The sequence below is a fragment of the Falco punctatus genome (assembly GCF_963210335.1).
Source record: "Falco punctatus genome assembly, chromosome: 2".
NCBI classification, from domain to species: domain Eukaryota; kingdom Metazoa; phylum Chordata; class Aves; order Falconiformes; family Falconidae; genus Falco; species Falco punctatus.
The window spans coordinates 75,195,190-75,206,731 of NC_137581.1; the positions used below are offsets into that span (position 1 = coordinate 75,195,190).

General features: G+C 40.8%; 1 long non-coding RNA gene across 1 annotated transcript in view; it reads right to left on the reverse strand.

The window, feature by feature from the left end:
• Positions 1-11,542, reverse strand: part of LOC308058655 — a 78,817-nt gene that overhangs the window by 66,365 nt on the left and 910 nt on the right. Inside the window, exon 2 of the long non-coding RNA XR_013925927.1 lies at positions 11,196-11,321. This is a non-coding gene — a long non-coding RNA (uncharacterized lncRNA). The remainder of the gene's footprint in view (positions 1-11,195; positions 11,322-11,542) is intronic.

The following is an 11,542-nucleotide window of genomic DNA, read 5'->3' on the forward strand; positions in this document are numbered from 1 at the left end:
ACCTACAAAGAGAGTACATGTTTCTTTCATCTAATTAGATAATATGCCCACATGTTAATATGCTCACCAAGGCACCTACTCCTTAATTGGAAAAGTCAAGGACAGAAACTAATTAGCAGCATTAATCAAAAGCAGAGGTGTAATGATAATTAACAACACATCCCCACTACAAACCCAATCCCTTTATTATAAGGTGTTCCAAACTGTGAAATTAAATGAATAGAGTTTTACAATAAGTGTTTCCAAATGCCATCTTCTGGTAAAACTACATGTTATTTCCCCAAAATAAAGACTACTAATCAGTCTAAACAATGTCATTTTTCACACAATGACTGTAAGCAGTTTGTTCAGTAATTTGCAAAAAAAAATAAAGAACAACCAAATTCCTAGGTAACTCTCCATATTATTGCAGCCACTGAGTGCCCAGTGGCCAGACAGGTCTGTGTTCTCGCTGAGGTGGAATGCTACCTACCATACTCAAGGAAGTGCTCACATTAGCAGAAAAAATCCATAGTGATATGTAAGGGTTAAAAGAAGAGATTGGTCAGCTTTGGTGGGTTGGCAGGGGTTCACTAACCTTTGTGCAATGTGCTAAGATACGCAGAATGTAGGAAAATACTTAGTTGCTACATATTTGTGGCCTGGGAGTTTAGACTTGGGGATATAGAACCAGAAGAGTACGTCATAAATAACCTTGGACAATAGTAAACAAGCACATTAAAGGAAGATACAAGTTTTCTGTAACTAGAGAACAGAACAATAGGATAAGAAGTTTTTAAATCAGTAGAAATGAACTGCACATGCACAAGAGACCCTGGGTCAAAAGTTTATGCAGACAAAGACTTTAAGGAAGACTTTGACTTCCTCAGAAGACCTTCTGAGAAGACCCCCAAGGTGGCAGCACGTGTGCGTGAGGAGGTGGAAAAATATGTAAAACATTTTGGCAATACAGTTTGAATATGTATTAGTTTTCGGGGAAATGTTATGCATATGTGTTATATTGTAGCATAAAAATGGTGAGAACCAGAGCTGGCATGTGCATACTGGGAGGAGTGCTCCTCTGTGCACCTGGTGCTGTAAATAAAGAATACCTGCTTAATAACGACTCTGTTGTTATTGCATTTTATCTCGGAATCCTGGCATAGCCACACCTAGCCTCCCGCCGCAGCAAGGAGTGCTCGAAAGCAAGGGGGCTTGGAAGCTCTGATTTTTTGTATCGATAGAAGGTGAAGGCAAACACACTGAATCTTGCTGAGGTGGAAGTTTTTGTGGTCTGCACAAGCAGGGGAGGCTACAGGTCTTAAAAGCACGGGCAAAGACCTCAAACTTTTGTGAAATAAAGGACTAATGAGCTGCAGCAAAAAAAATCAGACCCACTGCCCTCCAGCAAAAGCTTCGGGAGAATACAGGGCTGAAGGGGAAGTCACTCCTCTCCAGCTCTCCCCTTCAGCCCTGCCATTTAGGAAACCTTGCAGTTCCAAGAGTGTCAACACATCCAGACACATCCCAGAAAACAAATCTGACTGCTCGAGGTTTTGGGTTCCCTGATGTTCAGTAAACTGAGGCTGCTCTGGATTTACAAAGAGGGAGAAACCAGTGGGTTGTCACATTAACTGCACACCTATCTTCTCTGGGACTTTCCTGGGTCACTCCTTCTACCCTCTTTCCACACTTCTACCCAAATTCCTATATTAACTATTCTTTTCTGGGCTTCCTATTACAGAACTAATGGAAATGCATCTTCACGGCAAGCTAAAAATTATCACCCCATGTAGAAACATAGTCTGCAGTTGGTTACTGCCAGCTGAGCTGCGAATTACATTATTATAATATTAACAATGATTTTCCTGGGCTCTGACATGTTATTAAGTGATTACTTACAAGAAGGAGGACATCAAGGGAGGGGAAGCATTAAAACAGTGAGACTCAGTGTTTGAGACCACAGGAGTTATGCTCTCAAGAACAAAATATCCACAGAAAGAGAAATCTCTGCCCACACCTGTGAAGCCTGCTTCCCAGGTCTACCACAGCACGTTTTGCATGTGGGACCTGCAGCCCTTCACTAGCTGGATAATTTCTAATGCCATTCACTTGCTCTTTTCACATCTACTCAAACACACCTGTGAGGCAAAAAAAAACCTTACCTGATGCAAAGCTTAAAAGGAGTAGTCAAAAACCAAGGAGAACAGCAGAAGTCTTTGTACCAGACTAACATGCAGGCTGCTCATTTGCAAACAAAATGTTCAGATTCTGATACCTTTTGTAGGCTGAAAATCCTGCTGCTGAGCAATGGAAGATTTTACACCCCTTCTCTACCATTTTAAGGCACTTTACTCACATGCAGTCACGTAAGGATTTAATAATCTTATTTATTTCACAGAGACAATTTGTGCAAGTCCAAGGATGTATGTAAATGCTTGCAGGGCTACAGTAACACCTAAGTTTCATCACCTTTATTTAGCTACAATACCATGGTTTACATGCATTTCACGTTAGATGTTAGTGCCTGTCAAATACTGAGGAAAAACTTCCCAGGGATCTAAGCCACCAGCTTTCCAGAAGCTGAAGTTTACAAAAGGGAGAACAGAAATAAAAACCTCTGAGGTAGTCTTCACATGTCCCTCGAATCAAGGTTGTTGAGGTTTTTCATTCTTTTGCACCAAAGAGAGCTGCTACACATTGTCCTTCTCTCAAAGGACTAAGGCAATGAGACTGTTATTAAACAATACCTGATACAAAATAAATCTAACTTCTTTGTCAGCCCTCTGCAGCTCCAACACAATCTTTTTATTATTTTGGTATTTCTCTGTTACATCTTACCAAAGAAACAAAGCAAAACAGGAAGAGTACGTGTTCATTTAATTTGGTGTGTGGACTAAGAATAATTGCCATCAATATTGATTAACCCTTGGAGACACCAGTGAATTTAAAACCTGCAGAGAGTGAAATCCCAGGTGATGCATGCTTACATGTTTCTATGTTTATATTTATCTGAGAAAACTGTGAAACTAATGGTCCCAAACTGGGAATAACATGTTATCATATGCTCCAGGATTGTGCAGTTTCTGCAGCTCTCTACCCCTGCTAAGTGCTCATCAATGACAGGTTGATTCAAGTTCTTCCAAACCTGGGTATTCTGAAAAAAATCAAACCACTTCTGAGAGTTTAGCAGCCCCACAAAACATTTAATAGTCTTCTAGCTCAGTGCTAGTTTTTAATGAATACAAATCACCAGAGAGCAGATTCTGTACCACCCCACTGCAAACCCTACTAGGTTAATTGACTTCACTGAGGTGGCATGGATTCATGCAGAATTTGGCTTAATAAGTCATACCTATATCGTTTCAGTTATTGCACTACAGGCAATGAAAACTATGGGCCAAGTACCAAGCACAGAGATGTAGTCACATGGAAAAGAGTTCATATATTAACTTCTTTATACAAAAACCATCTCCATGCAATTAGTACTACTACTAGTAGTGAAAGTAATTTGAATTTATTCTATACAATGCACTTAGAGTAAGTTGTAAAAATCTGCAGTAATAGGTGAAAAAGTCCTTTGTCATTATACAAAGGAAAAAGCAGCAACTTGGAATTTTTTCCAAGGTTTAGACTTCAGAGACCACCCTCTTTAGGAAAAGAGGTACTTCTTGAAAGGCTGAATTTACACTGGAAAGTGGCCACATCTTCCTAACCAAAGCAAGTGTCCCATCTAGAAGCATAATCATGGACTTCCATTGTGCCATTATAAGGTAAGGATAAGCACTGTTTCCCACCCACCTGTCTGGGAGGTATGTATATACATGGTCCTCATGCACAGAAACTCCTGTGACTATCCTAGAACTGTGAAATACTGAATGAACTGTAACTTCACTGTACGTACTTAAAACTTTCTTTTTAATCCCTGACTAGATCTTCAGCCAAATTTTCAAAGCAAGTATGAGTTATATTTTTAAGTGCTCCCTTTTTCGTAAGAACATTGCGAAGGTCAAAGAGCAGGGCCGTGGGCAAGTAGTACTCTTTTCCTAACTGTCATATAAAGTTGCATAGAAATCTAACCAAACTTTTCTTAAGACCACTTAACAACTGGTAAGCTGCCAATGCTGATTACCCAACCAGAAACAAAAGGCTTATTCAGACCTCCATTTTTGAACACAAACAATATTTCAGAGAGCACATAAAAGTCACTGTAAAACTGAAAGAATGTTTCCCATCTTTAGTTCTTTTCTTCCAGACAAAGAGTATGGGACGTCGCCATTCTTCTACGCCTCCCTAGTCCAAGGAGGGAAGTACAACATCATGTTGCCAGTTGTAATTCTCTACATAATGAACCATGCAGAGATCAAATTAAATTTTACAGATCACAGTAAGCAAGGATTCAGTCTAGCACCTGCGCATCCCCTGAGAAAATGATCAAGGTTACTTAAGGCAGCAGTTTTCAGAGAAAAGTTAGCAGGTTCTCTTAGAATAAAGTGTAGAAAGGTAGTATTTGTCATTGCTGTTATAGAAGTGTCTCAAAACACCAGCCAAAGATCAGAAATCAGCAGTAGTGACCTTTCATATGCACATGGCCTGACAGCTATCTTCACCCTGAAAGAGCTGCATGACTCACAGTGTAACAACAGGCAGGAGGCAGTCAAGGCATGTAAGACAGAAGCAGAACCTGTACAGCAAGGACCTCCACAACCCAGGGATAGAGTCTTAGGCAAGGAAAAGATCTGATGGACAATCCATTTTCTGCAAACACAAAACAGAATCTTCCCCTGTGCAGTTGAAATGCGACCAGGTCTACATAACATTGAGTTTCACACGTCTTGGCATGCCTGCACATTTTATTTCTGCTACATGGCAGTTGTATGTAGGAACTCAGCTGTATTCTTGGGGCCATTAGGCCTACTGGGTTCACATAGAGTTTGGAGCCTTTACAGTTCCTGAAACTCCACAGGGAACCTCTGGGAGTTCACAGGCACTGAAACAGCCCATGTTCACAAAATCCTGTTATCCTTAAGCACACCTGGCTTGGATGTCATGCAGTCTGAGTCTGTCCTCCTGATTCTGCAGCCTTAAGGACATAAGCTCAGTCAGACTTCATCATACCTAAAATTCAGTCACACCCGTGTCCTGTCTCATGCAGCAGCCAGCAACACAGATCTCAGGAATAATGTAAAAATGGTTTAAGCATCTTGTTATACCTTAACATCCAATTTCATCTGCCATCTGCCACTGTATCTTGTAGCCCAGTGGTACCTGGGAAGTATTGCAAAATATTTCTACCCTGCATAAATTCACACTAGCAGTAAACTTTGTCTGCCTGTTCTCTTTTCCAAATGATTTCTGAATGTGCTGAACAGTGCAGACCCAACAAATGCCTATGTGGAAGAAACACATCCTGCACCCACTGTCTAACCTATCCTAGAGTTCTGCATTCCCTCATACTCAAAAAAAACCCAAGGATTGTGCTTGACCCCCCACCAGAAACGTACCTCAGGCCCTTCCACCAAAAGGCAATAGGTGACACCCTTCCCCACCCACCCAAGTTGAGGATAAGGCAAGTTCTCTCCCCCATCAGGATTAATTGGCCTGCAAGGTGAGACACAGGGGTGACACAGGTGACACTGAAGGTGACAGGCCACATCCTAGAAGCATCTAAGACTGGATTTGGATTTTAAGCAATCTTTCAAGAAACAAAATATTTCTTAGTAAAAAGGAGAAGGATCTCACCAGTTTGCTAAACCTAAAAAGCAACAAAAGAGTTGGGCCAAAATTAAGAAATTTGCCCTTTATTGCAATTTGAGTCAAAACACGGAGGTGGTAAAAACTGACTGAAATGAGTCATTTGCAAGGTACCTAAGTAATACCAGAAATCTACTGTCTCTCAGCTTTGCACAGTGAAATCTTTCAGAACAAATGAATGTTAGCATCTTGTGTGGGGACTTGTAGAGAAACCACACCTCTCCCCCACCAACAAATCTGAAAGCATTTCAAAATATACGATCAACACAAACAGACATATTAAAGATATGTATGAATAATAATTAAAAAATGTAATGGCTCCTATTTTAGGTGTGCTGGTTCAGGATACCCTGGAAGGTTTAATAAAGTACATTTGATTTTCTCCTAGGAGAAGTTTCAGTCTTCCAAAGTGTTGATGAAATCTTATTAAGACAAAGTCAAAGAGCATAGATAGGTGTATATCTAATTTTAATACAAGTACTTTCTACAAGACTTTCAAAATACTCCTCTTCAATGGCTTTCCAGTATTTTTTCCTAGAGAAACAGCATCCCCTTCAGGCCAAAAAAGATCACATTCCAATTTCTTTAGTCGCAAAAGACTTAATAATTACTTACTAAAATATTGCACATTTTTTATTTTTTTCTGATCCTAGATTGCAAAACATGAGCATACAAAAAATTTATAGGGCTGTACAAAAATTTTTTTTAAAAAAGGGGGGTGGGAAGGGGCAGTCTCTCCTAGTTTTGGATCCACTGAGTTTTCTGAACAGTCCACACAGCTGAGCTGAGAACAAAATAAAGATAGCAAAACCAGAAATAAGATTTAATAGAAATAGATGTGTCAGAAGCAAATAATCAGGGAAAGTTATATAAAGATGCCTATACCTGGAAATTGTGTAGCAAAGTTCTCCCTAACACTATCACTGAGTCACGTTAACAGTAAGCACAGCAATTGGAAGACAGGCTTACAGCCTAGTATTTTACTAGTTTTAATCAATTTCCAGCATTTGTATACTCAGTGAAACCCTGCCTGCATAGAGGATCAGCCCTTACTAGAGGTGTCAGTGGTGGGGAAGTAATAGGATGTATGGAGAAGAAATGAAATCACACAGGACATGGGGAAGCTGAGGATATCTTGGTTAGATGTGTGAGATGAAATGAGAGCCCCACGAATTCACAAAGAAAATAAGAGCAACTCAATCCTGTCTTTCTTCATCTTCCTTTATACTCTCTTTCTTTGTAATGGGACAAACTTTACCAACAAACCTATCAGTAGCCAACTACTATAGCAATTATTTTGCCACCTGAAATCCCCAGTAACAATAATACAGTCAAAAAGGTCGACATGATGTACGAATGACAGAAAACAGGATGCCTCAGGATGTGCAAGCACAAGAAGCTATCAGCAGAAATTAGGTCAAGCCAAACAAGACCTACATGCACACTAGGAGTTTCCTTCAGACCAGGGCAAAAACCAGATGTACCAGTGCATAACTTCAGGATAAATACCAGCTTGTTGAGCTATTTTGAAATAAGCGTTTGAATTATTTTCATGATACTTCCTGTGCTTGTGGCATACACACATGATCATCTTTAATAGTAAAAACTATTGAGCACAATTAGGCTGAGCAGCCACAAGAGAGGAGGCATAACAATGGTCTGTTATTCCATAAAGGTTGCGAACTACCACAGCACGGGGACTGCCATGTGTGTTTAGCTGCTGTGCTTACTCCTCCAGTTCTACAGCAGCAGTTGCACTCACAGACCCACCCACAGCTGGCAATTCTTTGCCTTGTCTAGATACCACAGTAGCTGCAAAGGTGAAACAGAATGATATTTTTGTCAAGCACCAGGCTGGGTAGTTGTGATATGCTTAGAATACTTTGGACCTCTGAACAACCTCCATAAGCTTTGGCCTGCACAGACAGCAACGGTCTGACCCTGTGTTGGTCATGACTGATCAGATTTTCCTTCCAGACAGCCTTGCATTCAAAAACTGAACAGCAAAGTGACAACTGAAAAGAGAGGGTGCTTACTTCACCAGCGTCAAAATCCAACTTTTAACCCAGCCATTGGGTGTTAAGATTCCTGCTCCAAATTCAGATATAAAGTATTAAAACACAGAAGGAAATGTTTCTGCCATTGCCCTAATGAAAAAGCAACCACCCCTCTATATGCCCAGAACGGAACAAATGGGTAACAATGACTTCTTCTATGTTAGTTGGCCTTTTGTAAAATTTGCTTTTCTTATGTGAGTTTTGAAACTAGTTCTAAAACTTCCTGCTCTTTTACCAATCATGTGTGGCATGGGTTAGCAGTGGCACATTTAATCCTGAGGATTAATTTTACTGTAAATTAAATTTGCTTCATTGTAACAGATGAATCACAATGAACTCTCCAGATTATTTTATGTAACCTTATATTGCAAAAAAAAAAACCTGAGAAATATAGGGCAGATGCCTTCGTTGATAGGAAATTTAGCACCTCAGTTACTTCCTCAAAATACCTGCCTTCCTCCTCAGTATCAGCTTTACACCATGTTTCACATGTAATGAGCTGTTCTTCATTCAGTGTGGACCTTGTGCAAGCAATGTATCAGACAATCTCTCAGAGAGCAACTGTTCAACCAGCTGCATGCGCACTAATAGATATGTATGTATAAACACACACATATGCACATACACACACACATTAACAGAACTAAGAAAATAATTGTCTGCGATATGAGTGTATTTAGTCTGTGCAATTTCTTCCCAATTTTCTTTGAAGAATAATGTCAGTGTTTACTAGGACAGAGCTCAAGGCCTGACCCCCTATTGCACTTACAAATTCTACTGGCAATTTTTCACATTAATTACAAGAGATGGAGCCATTCTCTACATTAAACACCAACACCAAAACCAATTAACCAACCAAAAACAACCAAAAAAACCTACTAGAGATTTCATTGCAGAATCTTATTCCTGGTATAGCTGAGTATCCCTTTGATTTCAGCACAATTTTTCTTTCATGGCAAATGCAAGCTGAGCTGCCAAAATTGGGAGGCTTTATACTTTGCACTACACAAATCTTCACAATTCCTTGCTTGTAGTCCTACCCTTATCCCCACCTGTGCTGGGTCAGTACCTGAGTGAGAGTACTTTGCTGAGTGCTCCAGAATCAGGAACAGCTAGAGGTGGAAGTAATAATTCAGCACCCAAGGATACATTTATTTCTAAGTCACAGACAGATCATGGGATAGGAGGTAATTTATATTTACATTGGTAATAGCGATGACCTGGTGACTTGACCAAAAATTTGTGAAAACTGAGTTCTAGCTCTTCTTCACCACCAACATACAGGATAACCTCAGACAAGTAATTTCTGACTTTAATCCTAGTTACCAGAACTGCCAACAACATGTAATTCATCCTAAAATCACCAGGGGGTGGAAGGGTCATGCACCTTTGAAAACACACCTTCTTACCTCTCTGCTTTAGTCACCTCACCTATGAAATAATACTATTTTTCCCATTCTCTGCAAAGGGCTCTGAAGCCCACAGAAAGAAAGCCCTACTTAAATAGAAGTAAAAAGTATGGTATTATGAAAAATTAGTCCAAATAAGGAAAGTCTGAAAATAAATAAATATATTTTAAAAAATAATCAAATGCAGGAAAGACATAATGCTAGGAATGGGAAACAATGTAAGAAAGACCTTGAGGCTAGCTGGAAAAGACATATTCTACATGAAGGAAGAAAGTAGAATGTTAACAGATACCACATGTAAGCGAGAGGGATTTAAACTTACAAAAAGGACCAAGCTCTCTTCAGGTAATTCAGCAACCCTGCAGCTCAAGGATACGCTACACCAGCCAAGGGAACAATTCAGCTCTGGGTACTCTGTTAGTCTGAGTGAAAAGAATAAGCTGGCAGCCATCGAAAGGAAAAAGCAAAGGCAAAAAAAGACATATCCTAAAGTTAAAATATTCAGAGACACCAGAGACTGTGAAGTTGGCCTTGAGCATGGGTAAAGCACAACACAGGCACCAGCACACAACTGACATTGCAAACTGCAATTTTACTGCAAGTTTACAACCAAGCTTACTCAGCAGTCACTGCACAGATGGAAACAGTTCCCTGTAGCCAGTAGCTGGGAACCTATAAAAAGAGAACCTGATCCACTGGATCTTCAGCTACACCTTATCCAAAAGGCTTCCTTGGAAATGTTTTTCACATTCCTGGCTTTTTTGCCAGTCACCCCTGCTGAAGGCTGGTGTCCTCACTCATCCCAGCAAAATTCTTCTCCCTTCACCCCTACAAATATTGGTGAATAACAGTCTGCCACAACATGGTCACCTTTTCACTGGCTTCCTCATCACAAGGTAGGTAGGTAGATAGGTAGGCAGGCAAGCAGGTGAAAGAGTCCCTGCATCTGAAGAATCAAGGGCAAAGTAGCTGATTCCTGCATGAGCCAAAGCTGCTGAACTCACTGTTCAACCCTCCTGCTGTTGCTCAGTTAAGCTTTTTTCCCCTCACCCTTCTCTCTCCCCCATACAATGGAGCCAATGACTTGAACGTTACTTCATCCCTCCTCTACCTAGGCCAGACAGAAGATTCTCTGGATGACCAAGTGACAACATCATCACTGGAGACAACGAGAAAGGCTGGCGAGAAAGCTGAAGATCTCACTTTTTGCTGTGTTTATAGTTTAAAGAAGTGGAGAGACAAGAAATGATCAGAAAAAAGGAGAAGGAAATGTTAAGAGAAGAAAAGCACAGCTAAATTTCAGCATCTTCAACACGAAGTGCTGAGAGACCACGAGAGCCAGTGAATTAATCTGATAGGCAGGAAAACAACGGAGTTTGGGAAACCTCTGCAAAGATGGCAGAAAATTGGGAAGAGGTTTCAGTAAAAATAATGCTGGAAAAGCAGCTGAAAAATAGAAAGACTTACAGGTAAAACAGCCTTAAGAAAAAAAATGTGTGCTGGAACAAGTGAAACAACAAGAAAATAAAAATCAGAGTTTAGGAGACCTTTATGTTTGGGTAGGCAGAAGCTGAGCGAGCCATGGGAAGGTCGTGTCAGAGGTATAAAGCAGAGGTAGGCATGTCGGAAGGCACAGTACTGTGGTGGCAGAACTGATCACAGCAGAGTAACATTAAAATTTCACTTGCCCTTCTGATTTTCATTCCAGGCTCTGCTTCCAGATAAACGTTCTGCCCTTCAAAAAGTTAGTTGGGAACTGGAGTCGGAAAACACAAATCATGGTGCCACATATCATACTTGTAAGACAAACTGATGCAAAGACGTACAGTGAATTTAGCCTGGAGTTTCTAGTTCAGAACTGGGACTTTTTCAGTTTACATCTGCGATCTAACGTTATTTCTTCATGAAGCAAAATGGGGGGAAAAAACTGTCTTCATACATGATCTATTCATGTGTTAAAGCAATAGATATATTTAACCAGAAAGTCTGTAGGTGCCTAAAAGATGGTGATGGGAAACCTCTGGTTGCTTTGCCTCGTACAGCTGAAGGAGATGTAGCGTAACCTCACGTCCCACCGCCAAACAACTCCCGAAATTACGTGTGTCTCCATGAGGGACGAAACCTACGGTGGAGGAAAGGGGCAAGGAGGTGTCAGTGAGGCCGCAGGGGCTGCGGACATAGCCATGAACCACACCTGGCTTCGTACCCCTCACCTCAGGTAGGTGCCAGAGCTCATGAAGATCGCTCACGCGGCAGACACGGGATGTATTCAACGCCACAGAATTCCTGTTCCCGCCTGCAGAAAACGCCCGGGCAGAGGACACCTCACCCGTTTCGGTGCCC